General features: G+C 45.7%; 2 long non-coding RNA genes across 2 annotated transcripts; both read right to left on the minus strand.

Moving 5' to 3' along the window:
- Positions 1–885: 885 nt before the first annotated feature.
- LOC117076234 lies at positions 886–8,234 on the minus strand. Its single transcript, XR_004434282.1, has 3 exons — positions 8,182–8,234; positions 4,046–4,155; positions 886–1,251 (listed from the first exon to the last, which is right to left on the minus strand). It is a non-coding gene; the product is annotated as an uncharacterized LOC117076234 (long non-coding RNA).
- Positions 8,235–12,381: 4,147 nt separating this feature from the next.
- LOC117076246 lies at positions 12,382–13,706 on the minus strand. Its single transcript, XR_004434286.1, has 2 exons — positions 13,460–13,706; positions 12,382–12,866 (listed from the first exon to the last, which is right to left on the minus strand). It is a non-coding gene; the product is annotated as an uncharacterized LOC117076246 (long non-coding RNA).
- Between the last annotated feature and the right edge of the window lie 6,986 nt (positions 13,707–20,692).

The raw sequence follows: 20,692 nt of genomic DNA on the forward strand, positions 1-20,692 counted from the left end.
TCATCCCAGCACTTAGGGAGGCCGAGGCGGGTGGATCACAAGGTCAGGAGATCGAGACCATCCTGGTGAACACGGTGAAACCCCGTCTCTACTAAAAATACAAAAAATTAGGTGGGCGTGGTGGCGGCGCCTGTAGTCCCAGCTACTCGGGAGGCTGAGGCAGGAGAATGGTGTGAACCCGGGAGGTGGAGCTTGCAGTCAGCTGAGATCCGGCCACTGCACTCCAGCCTGGGCGACAGAGCGAGACTCCGTCCCAACCCTGTCTTAAAAAGAAAGAAGAAAAGAAAAAGAGAGAGAGAGAGAGAAAAGAAAGAGAAAGAAGGAAGGAAGGAAAGAAAGAAAGAAAATTCTGTTTCAAAAAGAAAGAAAGAAAAAGAAACAGGAACAGGAAGGAAGGAAGGAAACTGTCTCAAAAAGAAAGAAAGGAGAAAATAAAGGAAGAAGAAAGGAAAGAAAGAGAGAAAGAAAGAAAGAAGAGAGAGAAGGAAGGAAGAAGGAAGGAAGGAAAGAAAGAAAATTCTGTTTCAAAAAGAAAGAAAAAGAAACAGGAAGGAAGGAAGGAAGGAAACTGTCTCAAAAAGAAAGAAAGGAGAAAAGAAAGGAAGAAGAAAGAAAAGAAAGAGAGAAAGAGAGAGAAGGAAGGAAGGAGGGAAGGAAGGACGGAAGAGGGAAGAAAGGAAGGAAAGAAAGAAAGAAAATTGTTTCAAAAAGAAAGAAAAAGAAACAGGAAGGAAGAGGAAGGAAACTGTCTCAAAAAGAAAGAAAGGAGAAAAGAAAGAAGAAGAAGAAAGAAGAGAGAAGAGAAGGAAGGAAGGAGGGAAGGAAGGAAGGAAGGAAGGAAAGGAAGGAAGGAAGGAAAGAAAGGAAGGAAGGAAGGAAGGAAGGAAGGAAGGAAGGAAGGAAGAAGGAAGGAAATGAAGGAAAGGAAGGAAGGAAAGGAGGGAAGGAGGGAAGGAAAGGAGGGAAGGAAAGGAGGGAAGGAAGGAAGGAAATACATAAGCCATTGCAACTGCAGAACATCATTCACCTTTCATGAGGTGAAGGCAAACACCCGTTCCCTTTGTCTCCAGATTTCAGTTCCCGAGGTCACAGCTCGACGTCCCTGGAAGGAATTATTTCTCTGTGGAGCCCTTTGCTCAGAAACTTGAGTACAGCCAGGAGTGTCAGTTGCAGGGTTTCACATGTCTCCGGTGAATGGCGTGGAAGGGAAGACATTGTCCACGTGGATGCTTTTCGGTGAAGATAAAGATGCTGTCAAAGACTGGTGGAAAATAAGAATAACTTTTAAAGAGAGAAAAGACTTTGGGTGATGCCAGCCTAACCCTTTTTCTTCTAATTCCCTGCTGCAACACAAACAGCAGGTGGGCCCAAAAACCTATTGGGGGAAACAAAGCGCATGGGTATTTTATAGAGAAATCAGCAAACCAAGAGGAGTGCATCCATGGAAAAGATTGAATTTGTTCCTGCTCTTGACAAGCAGGTAGAAATATTGGATAATCGTTAGGATTGTTGAGGAATATAATAACGACAAGAACATTCTGAGCACTGACTAAGAACCAAGCCCTATGTCCAGTTCTTGATTTAAAACCATTCATTTTATTTTCCCAGAAAACCAGAAAGTTAATACAGGTTCAGGATCTTTTATCTGAGATGCCAGGGAGGAGGAGGGGAGGGGGAGGAGAAGGGAAGGGGAGGGGAGGAGGAGGGGAGGGGGAGGAGGAGGGGAGGGGGAGGAGGAGGGGAGGGGAGAGGGAGGGGAGGGGGAGGAGGGGAGGGGGAGGAGGAGGGAGAGGGAGGAGGAGGGGAGGGGAGGAGGAGGAGGGGAGGGGGAGGAGGAGGAGGGGAGGGGGGAGGAGGAGGAGGGGAGGGGAGGAGGAGGAGGGGAGGGGGGAGGAGGAGGGGAGGGGGGAGGAGGGGAGGGGGGAGGAGGAGGGGAGGGGGGAGGAGGAGGGGAGGGGGAGGAGGAGGAAGATGGAGGAGGGGGGAGGAGGGGGAGGAGGAGGGGAGAAGAAGAAGAAGAAGAAGGAAGAAACTTGAAAGAGTGTGTGAACAGAGTCTCCTTGCTTTCATGACTTTTTACGATACATGGAAGATTCCAACACAAGGAGTCTCACCTGAGACCCCGATGCCTCCTGCCATCCAGAAGCTCAAGCAATAGAGAAAGACCCTTCTCCCAGTTCTCAGCCTACATCTGCGGAGGGCTGCGCAGTGTCTGCTGCGGGCTTGCTCTGTCTCTGCTTCAGAGATGGTGCTTTCTTGGTGTTCTCACATGACAGAGGGGCAGAAGGAGCCAGCAGAATCTCTCAAGCTCATGCATGAGGGCAGTCATCCTATCTCCTGATGGCCCACACTTCCTAATACCCATTATCTGGGGGGTTAAGTTCCGACACGTGAATTTGGCAGAGGCACCATCATCCAGACTAAAGCCATGTTCTTGTGCCTGATTCCAAGTCTGGGGCACATGCATCTGACTCATGGGAGCTACATCATAGGCCAGTACCTTAGAAGACTGCCATTTTTCTTTCTTGGGAGGAGCCAGGAGGTTGTTCACCATGCAGGACTCTTCCAGTGGGATTTCTCCAGACTCAGACGTGCTGTCTCATGCTAGACTGCTAGGACCAGCTAAAAAGGAGGATGGCTCACACCGTCACTAACTGGACAGAGGGAAGGGAGCAACCAGGGATGCCCGTTGGGTTTGAAATTTTTTTACGTCTCTACTGCAAAGCAAGGAAAGATGAATCGCACCAGCACCAATGATGAAAGGAGATTCTGGAGGACAGGATCTCATTTTCTGAGGCGCTCCTGCTGCATCCTGATATTTCCACTACACTCTGTTTACCTCACTTCTCGTAAGGCAGAAGCCACTTGTTGTTGCTAGAGATACGTGTATCCAAAAGACAGAACAAACCCACAACAGGCAAAAGCAAAATTTCCACAGTCTGAAAATCATGATGCTGGTGAGAGGCAGAGAATGCATCGTTTCCACTTCAGATCTGCTTTTCTGATCGTTGCTATGCCAACGATGGTTTCATGGCATGGTTTCAGACACGCTATGGTTGGGATGTTTGTACCCCTCCATACCTCGTGCTGAAATTTCATCACCAATGCTGAAAGTGGGGACTCATGGGAGGTGTTTGGATCACGGGAGTCGATTCCTCACACACAGATTAGTGTTCATCCTTGAGAGTGTCTCTCTTATGAGTTCCCATGAAAGCTGGCTGTTCCAAAGAGCCTGGAAGCTCCCCACTCTCTCTCGCTCTCTCTCTCTCTCACGTCCTGTCTCTACATGTGGTCTCTGCACACACGGCTCCCCTTCCTCTCTGTGTCCCCACCCAAACCTCATCTTCTAGCTCCCATAATTCCCATGGGTTGTGGCAGGGATCCAATGGGAGATGACTGAATTATGGGGGCAGGTCTTTCTCATGTTGTTCTCATGATAACGGACGGGTCTCAGGAGATCTGCTGCCATCCACATAAAACGTGACTTGCTCCTCCTCGCTTTCCACCATGATTGTGAGGCCTCCCTGGACATGTGGACCTGTAAGTCCCAAACAACCTCAGTCTCAGGTATGGCTTTATCAGCCGTGTGAAAACAGACGAATACACTCTCTCACTCTGAGTGGAAGCAGCCCGAGGTGCTTACCCAATGTAAATGTCCAGTCTTCAACTTTCCAGCCACCAGAATCATGAGCCAAATAAACCTCTTTTCTTTATAAATGATGCAGCCTCAGAGATTCCTTCATAGCAACACAAAACAGACGCAGCCAGAGGGTATGTATGGAGCCAGTGAGTTAGGTCAGAGTGACACGGGGCTCCTAGCAACTGGGGATTTCCCACACGCACCTGAGTGGAGGTAATGGTTGGAGATTAGCCTGAACACCCAGGTCTGTCCTGTCAGGATAAAACCTCCCCTCCTGGAAGCTCAGTCTTGATGGAAATGACACGCGATGTGTCTCAGTGACTGGATGCACATGAAAATGGCCTGGGGGTTAACATGAGCCTGTGCTTTGCGGTAAGATCCACGCAGGCTGGAGTCAGTGCTTACCTGGTATATGACTCCTGCCTGACCTTGCAGACGAGGCTGAGCTCCAATCTCCGCCTTTCCCTTTGCGAGGATTCAATCCAGTACGCGTCGTTCAAGAAGCATCAGCTGTTCTAATGATAAAAGGGAATGATAATATGGACATTGCTATCATTTCTACTGCAGATGCTTTCTTCTGCAAAGTCAGAGGGGATATGTCTACGTTGGAAGACACGGGAGCCAGAAATGGTGAGATTCTTACACTAACCCAATTGAACACTCTCAGGAAAGTGCATCAGACATGTTTACTGCTGCCTCTGCAGGTTGTGAGTTCTCAAAAAACGTTACCTGATGCTCTTCCTTGAACACACGCTTTCTTAGAAACTCCTTGCATATAGGCCAGGTGCAGTGGCTCACACCTGTCATCCCAGCACTTTGGAAGGCTGAGGTGGGTGGATCATCTGAGGTCAGGCGTTGGAGACCAGCCTGACCAAGATGGTAAAACCCCATCTCTACTAAAAATGCAAAAATTGGCCAGGTGTGGTGATGGGCGCCTGTAGTCTCAGCTACTCAGGAGGCTGAGGCAAGAGAATCCCTTGAATGCAGAAGGCGGAGGTCGCAGTGAGCCAAGATTGCACCACTGCACTCCAGCCTGGGTGACAGAGCGACATTCTGTCCCAAACAACAACAACATCAAAGAAACAAACAAAACCTCTTTGTGGCTGGGCGCGGTGGCTCAAGCCTGTCATCCCAGCACTTTGGGAGGCCGAGACGGGCGGATCACGAGGTCAGGAGATCGACACCATCCTGGCTAACACGGTGAAACCCCGTCTCTACTAAAAAAAAAAAAAAAAAAAAACTAGCCGGGCGAGGTGGAGGGCGCCTGTAGTCCCAGCTACTTGGGAGGTTGAGGCAGGAGAATGGCGGGAACCCGGGAGGCGGAGCTTGCAGTGAGCTGAGATCCGGCCACTGCACTCCAGCCTGGGCGACAGAGCGAGACTCTGTCTCAAAAACAAACAAACAAAGAAAACACCTCTTTGCATACAAGCCTGTGATGGAAGGCAGACCCCGTGGGCAACCATCATCTCTTCCCCAACAGCAGGCTGAAAGCTGGCACTCTGATGGCAAGGGGACAACTCCACTTACCACATTGTCCAGAAAGGCTCCCCCTGAAGGCTCAGTAAGGTTGGCTATAGGAAGCTCTATCTGCTGTAGGAAGTTATCATTTATTGGGCTGAAACAACATCAGTATATGGTCCTACAGTTCTGGAGGTCAGAACTGCCACGGTGAGCCTCCCTGGGCTAAAATCACGGTGTCAGCAGGGCAGTGTCTCTTCCGGAGGCTCTAGGGGAGAAGCCGTTCCTTTGCGTTTTGCAGCTTTCAGAGCTGTATTCCTTTCATTTCTTGGCCTGTCGCCCGTTCCTCCGTCTTCAAAGCCAGCAACATCGGACCTCGTTTTAGTCCTGACATCGTGTACTCTCTTGCTAGTCCAGTCTCTCTCTGCCTCCTTCTTAGATGCTTATAATGACATTGAGGATCCACATCAATCATCCAATATCACCCTCCCATCTCAAGATCATTAACTGAAACGCATCTTTAAAGTCCGTGTTTTAGTGTTGTTGTTTGTTAGCTTATGTCTGTTTCTGAGATGAAGTCTTGCTCTGTCGCCCAGGCTGGAGTGCAGTGGCGTGATCTCGGCTCACTGCAACCTCCACTTCCCGGGTTCAAGCGATTCTCCTGCCTTGGCACCCTGAGTAGCCAGGATTACAGGCTCGCACCACCACAGCCACATAATTATTTTTTTTTCTTTTTTCTTTTTTGAGACGCAATCTTGCTCTGTCGCCCAGGCTGGAGTGCAGTGGCACAATCTTGGATGACTGCAAACTCCGCCTCCTGGGTTCATGGCATTCTCCCTACCTCAGACTCCTGAGTAGCTGGGACTACAGGTGCCCACCACCATGCCCGCTTTTTTTTTTTTTTTTTTTTTTGTCTTTTTGGTAGAGACAGGGTTTCACTGTGTTAGCCAGGATGGTCTCGATCTCCTGACTTTGTGAGCCACCCGCCCAGGCTTCCCAAAGTGCTGGGATGACAGGCATGAGCCACCACGCCCGGCCAATTTCTATATTTTTAGTAGAGATGGGGTGTCGCCATGTGGGCCAGGCTGTCTTGAACTTCTGACCTCAGGTGATCCACCCACCTCAGCCTCATTACAGGCTATTCATGGGTTTTAAGGATAACGACCTGTATATGACTGGGGGCTGTAATTCAGCGTGCCACAGCATTATTTTGTGGATGCACTCTGGGTACTATTCCGAGAAGGCAGCATGAGAAAGTGCATAGCCACCTTCCATCAGGGAGCTGACAGGCAGAGCCCAGCCCGGGGCATCCTACTGGCAGGGGAGCTGTTGTGTTCATTTCTGACAGATCAACGTAAGGCACACAGCTTCCTCTGCACACACCGAGGGGGGCATGCTTAAGCATGTCATTAGGAGACCCGGGAGATCACAACACCAGCTTAGCTAAATGGGGTTTCGGCAACGCGAGTCTGGTGCCAACACGATGGGTATTATTTAAGATTTTTAATCAAGCAGGAGAAACAAAGAGAACTGGGAAGGAGGAATACAGTGCTGAAAAACATCTGCTCTTAGGCAATTTCATTTAAAGGAGAAAGAAACGGAGGCTCAAACCGAAGATGAATATTGACAATGATGTTTTTTGGTTCTTGTTTTGAGACGTAGTCTCGTACTGTTGCCCAGGCTGGAGTGCAATGGCACCATCTCGGTTCACTGCAACCTCCGCTTCTCCTGCCTCAGCCTCCTGAGTAGCTGGGACCAGAGGCGCCTGCCACGACACTCAGCTAATTTTTGTATTTTTAGTAGAGACGGGGTTTCAGCATATTGGCCAGGCTGGTCTCGATCTCCCAACCTCGTGATCTGCCTGCCTCAGCCTCCCAAAGTGCTGGGATGACAGGCGTGAGCCCCCAGGCCCGCCCCTGACGATGATGTTTCAACAGGCAGAAAAGTAAGGGTGGTTTTGGCAAAGCAGAAAGCATGAAAAGGCAGTGGGCTCCGTGTGTACCGCTTTGGGGAACAGTCACAGGGAGGCAGTGGGCTCCGTGTGTACCGCTTTGGGGAAAGTCACAGGGAGGCAGTGGGCTCCGTGTGTACCGCTTTGGGGAACAGTCACAGGGAGGCAGTGGGCTCCGTGTGTACGGCTGTGACTATGAAGGGGACAGTCACAGGGAGGCAGTGGGCTCCGTGTGTACGGCTGTGACTATGAAGGGGAAAGTCACAGGGAGGCAGTGGGCTCCGTGTGTACCGCTTTGGGGAACAGTCACAGGGAGGCAGTGGGCTCCGTGTGTACGGCTGTGACTATGAAGGGGAAAGTCACAGGGAGGCAGTGGGCTCCGTGTGTACGGCTGTGACTATGAAGGGAAAGTCACAGGGAGGCAGTGGGCTCCGTGTGTACGGCTGTGACTATGAAGGGAACAGTCACAGGGAAACGCTGGTTTATTGACAGTATGAATAAACAATTTTAAACTGGTGAATTGATTAAACGTACCAGCAAAAGACTAAAGACAGACATTTTCTGGACGCATTTGCAAGGGCTGGGTAAGTCACGTGGTCACGGAGCAGCGTTTAAAGCACGTGTTCCTTGGAGACCTCTGATCTGAGTATATCTTGAGGGATTTTCCAGGATGGGGTCCAAGGAAGTATAGGAAGGATCCAAACATCATTTGGCTTTAAAAAAATCATTAGGAAGAATTCAAAATATACAAACAATAGTCAAAGAGTAAAAACAAACCCTCATGGAAAAAAAGAAAAAAAATGGTCTCTCGTTGAAGGTGACATAATTGTCTTGATAGAAAATCTGAAATAATCTGGAAAAAAACTTTCTAGAACTAATAAATGAGCTCAATCAGTTCACAGGATCCAAGATACATGTATAAAAATCCATGGTATTTCTATACAGTGATAATGAACAAGGGGAAACCAAAATACAAAATATAATACTATTTTAGGCCAGGTGTGATGGCTCACACCTGTAATCCCAGCACTTTGGGAGGCCGAGGTGAGTGGATCATCTGAGTTCAGCAGTTTGAGATCAGCCTGGCCAACATGGTGAAATCCGGTCTCTACAGAAAATACAAAAAAATTACCTGGGCGAGGTGGCAGGTGCCTGTAGTCCCAGCTACTCGGGAGGCTGAGGCAGGAGAATCACTTGAACCCGGGAGGCGGAGGTTGCAGAGAGCCGAGATCGTGTCACTGTATTCCAGCCTGGGCTACAGAGTGAGACTCTGTCTCAAAGAAAAAACAAACTATTTTAAATTGCTCCAAAGAGAATGAGATACTTATATATAAATCTCACCAAGCATATGTAGTTCTGTATGATAAAAATTATAAAAATTCTCATGAAAAACATGAAAGAAGACCTAAATAAAGGAAAGGCATACTACGTTCATGGAGCACATTCACTACAGTAAAGATGTCAGTTCACAATAAACTGATTTACAAAGTTAACAAAATTCAGGCTGGATGCAGTGGCTCACGCCTGCAATCCCAGCACTTTGGGAGGCTGAGGCAGGCGGATCACCTGAGGTCAGGAGTTTGAGACCAGCCTGGCCAACATGATGAAACCACATCTCTAATAAAAATACAAAAATTACCTGGCTGTGGTGGAGGGCGCCTGTAATTCCAGCTACTTGGGAGGCTGAGGCAGAAATAATCGCTTGAACTCAGGAGGTGGAGGCTGCAGTGAGCTAAGATTGCGCCACTAAACTCCAGCCTGGGCGACAGAGCACGAATCCACCTCAAGAAACAAACAAACAGAATTCATATAAAAATCCAAGCATTTAAAAAATATACCTAGACATTTTTAAAAAATATACATAGAAAAGATTATCGTAACACGTATAAAGCAATGGAAAAGCGAGTTGAAACCATTTTGAGAAAGAATTAAGTGACAGAGATCACACACGTTTTGGGCTTATTATATTGCTGTGATAAAATGGGGAGAGTATGGCACAGAACAAAGATAAGACACATAAATAAATGGAACAGCATAGAGAACCCAGAAACAGATACCTAGAATTATGTCAGACTAATTTTTGACCATGGAGCAAAAGTAATTCAATGGAGGAGGAATATCCATTTCACTGAAATTTCTGGAGCAAGGAGACACAGTGAGGAACATCAAAAAATGAATCGCAGCCTCAACCTGCTAGCTCTGATACAAATTAACTCAAAATAAATCATAGACTTCCATGTAAACCACAAAACCATTGCGTGCTGTGGCTTCTATAATCTCCAAAAAAAAAAATGATGAATTGCACTTAATGATGGTATCTTCTACAGGAGGCCAAGGGACTATGACGATTCTTTTTTTTTCTTTTCTTTTCTTTTGTTTTTGAGATGGAGTCTCACTCTGTCGCCCAGGCTGGAGTGCAGAGGTGTGATCTCGGCTCACTGCAACCTCCACCTCCTGGATTCAAGCGATTCTCCTGCCTCAGCCTTCCGAGTAGCTGGGACTACAGTCACCCACCACCACGCCTGGCTAATTTTTTTTTTTTTGTATTTTTAGTAGAGACGGGGTTTACCCATATTGGCCAGGCTGGTCTTGAACTCCTGACCTTGTGATCCATCCGCCTTGGCCTCCCAAAGTGTTGGGATGACAGGGGTGAGCCACCGCGCCCGGCCAACAAGTCTTTTTTTCATGGTCAAAATCAAAATCTAAATTGCAAAATTCAGATAAAGCAATTTTACGGCTTATAAGGTGCCTACCTAGGCCTGATGTTTTCCAGTGATGGAGGAAAAGCCACACAAAAAAGAAATACTCTGAAGACAGCGGAAAGACAAGCCACAGAATGTGAGGAACTAGCGGAAAGACAATGTATTTCCTAAAGGACTTGTGGCCGACATCTAGCAAGCATAGTTACAAGTCATATGAAGATTGCATCTGACCCAATAAAAATTAGGAAATAGAATTGAAAGGACTTGTCACTAAATAAGATGCATAAGTAGCAAAAGAGGCCTATGAAGAGGGTCTGTGTTACTTGGGGGTTCTGGAATGCAGAAAGCAAGACAGAGTTACAAACGCAAAGGTGGGACGTGGTGGCTCACGCCTGCAATCCCAGCACTTAGGGAGGCTGAAGCGGGTGATCACCTGAGGTCAGGAGTTCGAGACCAGCCTGGCCAACATGGTGACACCCCGTCTCTACTAGATATACAAAAATTAGGTGGGCAGAGTGGCACGTGCCAGTAATCCCAGCTACCTGGGAATCTGAGGAAGGAGAATCGCTTGAACCCAGGAAACAGAGGCTGCAGTCAGCCAAGATTGCACCATTGCACTCCAGCCTGGATAACAAGAGCAAAACTCCGTCTCAAAAAAAAAGAAAAGAAAGATTTCTGGCCAAGCGCAGTGGCTCACACCTTTAATCCCAGCACTTTGGGAGGCCAAGACGAGTGGATCACCTGAGGCCAGGAGTTCAAGACCAGCCTGGCCAACATAGTGAAATCCCGTCTCTACTAAAATTACAAAAAAATTAGCTGGGCGTGGTGGTGCGTGCCTATAATCTCAGCTACCTGGGAGGCTGAGCAGGAGAATCGCTTGAACCCAGGAGAGAGAGGCTGCAATGAGCCAAGATCACGCCACTGCACTCCAGCCTGGGAGACAAAGCGAGACGCCATCTCAATAAATAAATAAATAAATATAAATAAAAAGAAGGATGAGAAAAAGAGACAGTAGGGATTTCAAAAGGAGTGTGGATGGAGAGTGGGGAGGGTTCAAAAACTACTTATTGCGTGCTATGCTCACTACCTGGGTGATGGGATTATTAGAAGCCCACACCTCAGCATCAGACAAGAGACCTGTGTCACACACCTGCACACGTACCCCTTCATCTAAAATTTAAAAATAGGTCAGGTGCAGTGGCTCACGTCTGTCATCCCAGGACTTTGGGAGGCTGAGGCAGGAGGATTACTTGAGCCCAGGAGCTCGAGACCAGGCTGAGCAAGATACGGGAGACCTCATTGCTGCGAAAACACGTATATTTTTAAATTAGCTGGGTGTGGTGGTGCGCACCTGTATTCCCAGCTACTTGGGACGCCAAGGCAGGAGAATTGCTTTAGCTCAGGAGTTGAAGGCTGCAGTGGGCTATGATCACGCCACTGCACTCCAGCCTGGGTGACAAAGCAAGACCTTGTCTCAAAATTAATTAATTAAATTTTAACATAAAATACAAAACATCTATAATATAATCATTTTAAAAAGTTAAACAATCTCGGCCGGGTGCGGTGGCTCACACCTGTCATCACAGCACTTTGGGAGGCCAAGGCAGGCGGATCACAAGGTCAGGAGATCAAGACCATCCTGGCTAACATGGTGAAATCCCGTCTCTACTAAAAAAATTTTAAAAAACTAGCCGGGCGTGGTGGCGGGCACCTGTAGTCCCAGCTACTGGGGAGGCTGAGGCAGCAGAATGGCGTGATCCCAGGAAGCGGAGCTTGCAGTGAGCTGAGATCGTGCCACTGTATTCCAGCCTGGGTGACAGAGCAAGACTCCATCTCAAAAAAAAAAAAAAAAAGTTAAACAATCTCTAAAAAAGAAGTTGTAATTTTCTATATGTGTACCTGTAGAAATAAATATATATATATTTCTTATGTGTCTGTGTATATATATATTTTTATAATAAAATATATATTATATAAGCATTATATATGTAATATAATATAAATATATATGTAATACATATGTATTATATTTAATATAAGTACATATAATATATATTTAATATATAATACATTTAATATATATTATATAAGCATTATATATGTAATATATAATATAAATATAATAAAATATATGTAATATAATATAATATATGTAATATAATATACGTATATAATACATAAGTATACAATACATATGTAACATAAGTATATAATACATATGTACACAATATACATATTTTATAGTTAATATATGCATAATATAATATGTTAAACATATATTTTATATATATTTGTAATATTTATATATAATAGACACACAGGAAATACCTATTTTTACAGTGTGTTTTATATTATGAATATAAAATAGGTATAATATCTTTTGTATTGTATATTATGTATATATATGCTATGCCAACTCTAACGGGTACCTTCTTTGATCACATTTTTTGGTCCTGTTTTGCGGTTCCATCTGGACTTGGGGCTGCCCTTTCAAAAACCCACAGTCACTGTGTTCAGTTTGGTGAATGTCACATCCTGACTAAATTCTCAAAAGGAAGGGATGAAACTCAGGGACATGTACCTGGGTCACCCGGAGAACCAGCAATGGGGACCCCCTGTGGCTGGTTGCCTTTGTCACCTACGTGTATAGATATGCACACATAGCATGGACATTGCTCAAAAGCCAGGTTTTTGGACATCAGTGTAACTGACCTGCTGGCTGGCATATGGTGAGGGCTGCTAGCCGGAACACACCAGGGAAAGGATAAAAAAAGTTAGCAGAGCAAGGAGCTATTTCAGTCCTGGTTCACGGTCCACCACCATGTGGCTCCATTTTCATGAGTCACGCGCCTCACCCTCCCAGATGCTGAATTCACCTCCAACATCACACTCTTCAAGGAGACGTTTAGCAGACATTATCTGCGGGCTCTGTGCCGGGTAGACCTTGGTCACTGAGCAGGGATGATGTTCTCTCAGGGAAAGACAGATGCAGACGGTAGGGGAAGGACCTAAATCCCAGGGGAATCAGCCACTAAGAATTCAGCATCTGGCCAAGTCGCTCAAACAAATTGTTCTTGTTGAGCCTCTCTCTTGAATCAGTGGATGGTTACGGGAACTGGAAGGAAAGGGAAGACAGCCAGAAGCTATGGTGTATGTGTGTGTGGCTGAGCGGGGAAAGGAGAGAGGTGGAGAGAAGGAGGGGGAGAAGAAGGAAGAGGAGAAGGGAGGAGGAAGAACAGAAGGAGGAGGAAGAACAGAAGGAGGAGGAGGAGAAGGAGAGGGGAGAAGGAGGAGGAGTAAAAAGAGAAGTGGGAGGAGAGGGCAGAAGGAAGAGGAGGAGAGGCGAGGAGGAAGAGAAGACGAGAGGAGGAGAGGGGAGAAGGACAAGGAGGAGAAGGGAGGAGAGAGGAGGACAAGGAGGAGAAGGGAGGAGGAGGAGAGGGGAGGAGGAGGTAACAAGTAAAATCAAAGAAAGGACAGTCTTTAGGAGACAAACCTAGTAGATCAGAATTTTGTTTTTAGGAAGCTGAATTTCTATGGGATACAGTTTCATCTTTATAGCTCACTGATTATGAAAAAGCTTATGGAATAATATGATAATTACCAAACAACAAAATCACTAAACAGTTGTAGACTTTTATGACACAATCAATGACAAAACCAAAAAACCAAAAAAAAAAAAGAGGGGAATATTTAAAACTTAGTTACGTTTCCTCCGAGGCACGGCTTTTATACCCAGTTGGGATCTGAGCGGCACCGGCCACAGACTGTTTTGTTACAAGCACTGCAGGCACATTCTTCACTGGGTGGAAGGAAAAGTTCAGCACCAAAAACTTTCTTTGAAGTCTCTGAACGCTTTCTCCATGATGAGATTAAACTTGCAAAAGCTGTCTTGCTGTGGGGAGACAACAAGGACAGCTTCAATTACAGGGCTTCTGCAGCCACGCTGTTACGGGTCTCCGATACAAGGAAGAGAGGCGTGCATACATTAGTCCAAGGATATGTCCCAGCCAGTAATTAGCCACGGCTTGCAGTGAAAAGCAGGGAGTTGAGAGCTTGTGTCATAGAATATACCATTTCCTCATGATGCCCCACAAAAAGCTATCTCCATTCAGATAGTTCCTACGTGGTTGTGCCAATCATAACAAGAACCAAGATCTACAAACAAAAGAAAGAGAGAAGAAAGAAAGAGAGAGAGAGAGAGAGAGACAGAGAGAGAGAGAGAGAAAGAAAGAAAAAGAAAGAGAAAGAGAAAGGAAGAAAGAGGGAGGGAGGAAGGAAGGAGACAGGGAAGGAGGGAGGGAGGGAGAGAGGAGAGGAAAGGAAGGAAGAAAGGAGAAAGGAAGGAAGGAGAAAGGAAGGAAGAATGACAGAAGGAGGAAGGAAGGAAGGAAGGATGACAGAAGGAAGAAGGAAGGAAGAAAGGAAGGAAGGGAGGGAGGGAAGGAGAAAGGAAGGAAGAAAGGAAGAAAGCAAGGAAGGAAGGAGAAAGGAAGAAAGGAAGGAAGGAAGGAAGTCCTTCTTCTTGTGAGTAAATGCCGTATCCAGATATTCCCTTTGTTGGCCAACTCCTTGGTTAGTTTATCTAAAAAATTAATGGGAATGAAGTAATCAATGTAATTAGTCTTGTCTCCTATGTGATATGCCCATGGTTTAACTATTTTTACATGTGTGTGTGTGAGACGGACTCTCACTCTGTTGCCCAGGCTGGAGTGCAGTGGCGCGATCTTAGCTCACTGTAACCCCTGCCTCCTGGGTTCAAGCGATTCCCCTGCCTCAGCCTCCCAAGTAGCTGGGACTACAAGTGCCTGCCACCATGCCTGGCTAATTTTTTTGTATTTTAGTAGAGATGGGGTTTCACTGTGTTAGCCATGATGGTCTCGATCTCCTGACCTCGTGATCCACCCACCTCGGCCTCCCAAAGTGCAGGGATTACAGGTGCGCACCACCGCACCCAGCCAGTTTAACTATTTTTAAAAATAATTTGAAGGCTGTCTCCTGGCAGAATTTCCTCTTGCTCTGTGGACGTCAGATTTTGTTCTTTTCATGTCTTCAACTGATTAGTTGAGGCCCACCCACATTACGGAGAGAGGGTCATCTTGACTCAAAGTCACTGATTTAAATATCAACCCCATCCAAAAACACATTCACAGAAACATCCAGAATAATGTTTGCCCACACATCTGGGCACGGTGACCCAGACAAGGAGACACATAAAATTAACCATCACAAATATTATTACTTAAATGAAATGCTTAAAAAGAAAAGGAGGAGGAAACATAAAGCAAGGGATTAGAAGTAAACAGGGGGCATATTCATGAAAGCAGCTGGGCAGAGAAGGGGCTGATATAAATGGGAAACAACATCAGAGCAAACTCGTGGAAGACAGGGGAGTCTGGCATGCTTGTGGGCCAAGAGTAAGAGCTTAAGAGAAGTCTATTGAATGTTTTCCTCTCCTGTCAACCTGAAGTCAGGGACTGCTGGGGTTTGAAGGCAGAAATCCCATATAAATACCTAGACGTCCACTGTTGTGCCAAGTTTTACCTCTGCTTTGGTGACACTGCCTTCAGAATAGTCTAGCTTGTCCTTACAACTCTGGTTCAAGCATAGATCATTGATCCAAGCTGGTATGAAACATCAACGTGTGTGCACATAGGCATGTGTGTTACCAGGAAATAACCCCGTAGGAATGACAGCACCACAGCCATAACGTAGACTAAAATGGAGACCTCACAGTGTTATCAGGATCAGCTTTTTTCAAGAGACCATGGGCTTCATTCATTCAAAACGCACAGTTGCATGCTAGACCATTACCTTGCCTGCTCATTTATTTCTATATACTTAGCTTCTCACACTGAAGATATGCACACTAAACATTGGTCAAACAAAAATGAGTGGATAAATGACTAACCAATTTGTTTCATCCTCCCTATAAGACAAGCACTGGTCATTTTACATGGTGCCCAAAACTGACTCTAGTGTGTGCTTTTAAACCCTATTTAATAAGACCAACCAGGCCAGGCACGGTGGTTCACGCCTGTCATCCCAGTACTTTGGGAGGCCAGGGCGAGCAGATCACCTGAGGTTGGGAGTTCGAGACCCGCCTGACCAACATGGAGAAACCCTGTTTCTACTAAAAATACAAAATCAGCTGGGTGTTGTGGTGCATGCCTGTAGGAGAAACGGTTGAACCCAGGAGGCGGAGGTTGCAGTGAGCTGAGATCGTGCCATTGCACGTAAGCCTGGGCAACAAGAGCAAAACTCCGCCTCCAAAAACAAAATAAATAAATAAAAATAAGACCAATCAAAGGAGATCTTGTATGAATGGTCCAAAACTAAAGTGTGTATGATTTTATTTTCCAAGTCAAATGGGCCTCAGTGCTTAGCAGAAAGTATCATCATTATCACCATCATCATCACTATCATCATCATCACCATCACCATCCTCACCATCATCATCATCCTCACCATCATCTCCATTACCTCTCCCATTATCATCATCATACCACCATCATTATCATCATCATCATTACCATCATCATCTCCATTATCACCATCATCACCATCATCATCACCATCATCTCCCTTATCACCACCATCACCATCCTCACCAACATCATCATCCTCACTGTCATCATCCTCATCACCATTATCTCCATTACCTCTCCCATTATCATCATCACTACCACCATCATTATCATCATCATCATCATCACTATCACCATCTCCATTATCACCACCATCACCATCACCATCATCATCTTCATTACCTCTCCCATCATCATCATCACCATCCTCACCATCATCATCATCCTCACCATCATCATCCTCATCACCATTATCTCCACTACCTCTCCCATCATCATCATCATAATCATCACTACTACCATCATTGTCATCATCACCATTACCATCGTCATCTCCATTATCACCACCACCACCATCACCATCTTCATTACCTCTCCCATCATCATCATCACCACCATCCTCACCATCATCATCCTCATCACCATCATCTCCATCACCTCTCCCATTATCATCACTACCACCATTATCATCATCATCATCATAACCATCCTCATCTCCATTATCACCACCATCACCATCATCACCATCATCTTTATTACCTCTCCCATCATCACCATCATCATCATCCTCACCATCATCATCTTCATCACCATCATCTCCATTACCTCTCCCATTATCATCATCACTACCACTATCATTATCATCATCCTCATCACCATCATCATCTCCATTATCACCACCACCACCATCATCACCATTGTCACCATGACCATCACCATCTCCATTACCTCTTCCATCATCATCGTCACCATCATCCTCACCACCATCATCTCCATCACCTCTCTGTCATCATCGTCATCACTACCACCATCATTATCATCATCATCACCATCATCTCCATTATCACCACCACCACCATCATCACCATTGTCACCATGACCATCACCATCTCCATTACCTCTTCCATCATCATCATCGTCACCATCATCCTCACCACCATCATCTCCATCACCTCTCCTGTCATCATCGTCATCACTACCACCATCATTATCATCATCATCACCATCATCTCCATTATCACCACCACCACCATCATCACCATTGTCACCATGATCATCACCATCATCTCCATTACCTCTTCCACCATCATCATCGTCACCATCATCCTCACCACCATCATCTCCATCACCTCTCCCGTCATCATCGTTATCACTACCACCATCATTATCATCATCATCACCATCATCTCCATTATCACCACCATCACCATCATCACCATCGTCACCATCATCACCATCATCTTCACCACCTCTCCCATCATCATCATCGCCATCACCATCTTCATTACCTCTCCCATTGTCATCACTACCAGCATCCTCACCATCATCATCACCATCACCATCTTCATTACCTCTCCCATCATCATCACCATCATCATCTCCACTATCACCACCCCATCATCATTACCATCATCATCGTCATTATGATCATTGTTATCATCATCATCACCATCATCACCATCATCATCTTACCATGCCATTGTCATTATCACACCAACACTAGCATCATCATCATTGTCATCATCATTACTAAAATGTTGATAATCAGCTATCAGACTCTGAATCCCACAAGATGAGTCAGCAGTGCTGCCACTGGGACATCTGAGAACGATATGCCCTGGAAGGATTTTCTCCCTTTCTTTTTTAATCCCAGAATGGCAGTGGTTTGACTGATGTTCTCTTTTGGACTACGAAGCATCTTCTGTGACCTAGAGACAACTTAAGAGTGATGACTCTTTGGGAGACACCACCACCTAAGTGACCTTATAACAAATTGGTCTGGTTCAAGAGTCCTAAATCATTTTAAATGCCGCTTCAGTGCCTGTACACTCATTTGTTGTGCTGTCACTCTCGTTTCTTGGGAATAAATTAACAAAAACAGAATTGGAGATTGTCTCTTTCTGTCTTCACTTCCCTTCAAAAAGTATCATTTTTCCCCCCCACTGGAAGAACTTGTTGTCCAGAACAAGTGTAGGCATAGAAATGCTAATTTTTGTTACTTCACCTTTCTGGGAAAATAAGGGGGAGTGGAGCCATCTGTGGTTATGGCCATCTCTTGGCCAATACGTTGGTTTTGAAACAAACTGATTTTGAATTAGATGTGCAGTGTGCATCTGTGAGACTGAAGTTAGATGTGTGTGTGGGAGAGGGAAGCCCACAAAGCTGTGAAGATACAGTAGGAAGAAGGGCTCTATGAGAAAATGTAAAACAATGGCACTTGTTTGCATCAGATACAGCTATGTCTGAGTGGACTAAAGATACAAATCTGCTCATGGCCACAGCAGATGTCACTCCTGGGCCCCATGGATGAGCAACAGGAAGTCAAAGGTGGCACGTTTATCAAGCCTTTCTGAGCTTCTGTGATGGACGGTTGGGCCCTCGGCCATCAGTGAGGCTTGGCAGTGTCTTCTTAGCAGTGTAAGAATTTGAATCCAAGCCTCCGTGAATTTGGGAGGACAGCCCAGCTGGAAGCTGTGACTCCACAAGGCCAGCCTGAGACTCCACAAGCTCAAGTAATTGTTCAGGCAGATAAATGCCATTAGGCTGCCAAGGTGATGTGGTAAGGTGTTTGTCAAGGTAGATGGAGCTCGGTGAGGGAAAGTTAGGGTGGAAAACTTCAGAAATCCAGGCAGGAAAACTTCAGGCATCCGGATAAGCCATCCATCCACCTGCCATTCACCCATTCATTCACTTATGCACTTATCCATCCATCCATTCATCCAACCATCCATCCCTTTATTCATCCACCTACCATCCACCCACCTATCCACTCACCCACCCATCCACCCATCTATCCAGACAGCCAGCCAGCAACCCATCCATCTACCTATCCATCCATCCACTTATCTATCCACTCATACACATATCCACCATCCATTTATCCAACTATCCATCCATTTATCCATCTATCCACTCATCCGTCTATCCATCCTTCCTTCCATTCAACATGCACACATAATATGTCAGAAACTTCCTTGTCCTTGGGGACACAGGACATCAAGATACGGTCCAGTTAACAGAACTCCAAGCTCCAGGCCAGACACAATTCCTCACTTAACAAGACAAGTAGACCACAAAAGGCAGAGCTCATCTTAGCATCCGTTGATAAGTACCAAGGCACCCCCTTCTCAGGTAGACTTATGAGAGCAAGGACATCATTCTACCCTCTCCACAAAAGTACTGGTACAAGAAGGGCTTTCTCCATGGCTAGTTGAAGAGGTGCCCAGCTCAAGTTCAGATTGATCTAGGAAGAGTCCTGAAAATGACCCTGTTGGTGGAGATTCTGGGAAGGGGCAGTGAAGGACTCTTCAGGAAAAGGTAAGGACCAAGAGAAAGACCATGAAATCCAAGGACGGAAGTTCAAGACAAAATGCAGAAGCGAGGTTGAACTTGAGTAGAAGCTGGAATGAGGGCAGCATTTGCATTGATGGAGGGAAGAGAAAACTATCCTAGGCAGAGGGTATATCAGAAACACAAGGCAACTATTATTCATGAAGGTCTTGCTTGAGGAACAATATGGACTCCAGAGCAGGTACAAGACACGTGGCAGGTCATGGTGGATGAGTGATCTGTTGAAACGAAGGCTAGAAGGCCATGAACAGATGGCCAAGGGCTTTGGCTTGTAGGCAATGAGAGAGTGGTGAAGGCGTGGAGGAATGCAGGATTGCTCTAGTGCATAGAGCCCAGTGGGGGTCCAGTGGGAGAGGCTGAAAAAAGGAGAGACCTAGAATCCAGTGGGAGAGGCTGAAAGAATGGAAACCAGGTGTGACACCATTGCTCTAATTGAGCTTTGGAAAGAACTTCGCATAGTAGGCGGGTGACAATGCAGAAACAAGGACGTAAGAAAGATTTTGAAAGAAGGCACGTGAGATAAGAAATCATTGTGGAAAACAGTGTGATGATTCTTCCAAGAACTAAAAAGTGAACTACCATTCAACCCAGCAATCCCATTACCAGACATACACCCAAAAGAATATCAATCATTTTCTCGTAAAGACACATGCAAGTGTGTGTTCACTGTAGCACCATTCACACTAGGAAAGACATGAAACCAACCTAAATTCCCATCAGTGGTGGACTGAACAAAGAAAATGTAGTACACATATACCATGAAATACTATGCAGCCATAAAAAGAAAGAGATCATGTCCTTTGCAGGAACATGGATGGAGCTGGACACTATTATCTCAAGACAGAAAGATAGATGATTGATAGATAGATAGATAAAGATAGATAGAGATAGATGATAGCTAGATAGATAGATAAAGATAGATAGAGATAGATGATAGCTAGATAGATAGATAAAGATAGATAGATAATCATATGCTCTGAGGATACTGAGTTATATATGTAAC

This window comes from Trachypithecus francoisi, unplaced genomic scaffold (genome assembly GCF_009764315.1).
Source record: "Trachypithecus francoisi isolate TF-2019V2 unplaced genomic scaffold, Tfra_2.0 Contig01714, whole genome shotgun sequence".
Lineage (NCBI taxonomy): Eukaryota > Metazoa > Chordata > Mammalia > Primates > Cercopithecidae > Trachypithecus > Trachypithecus francoisi.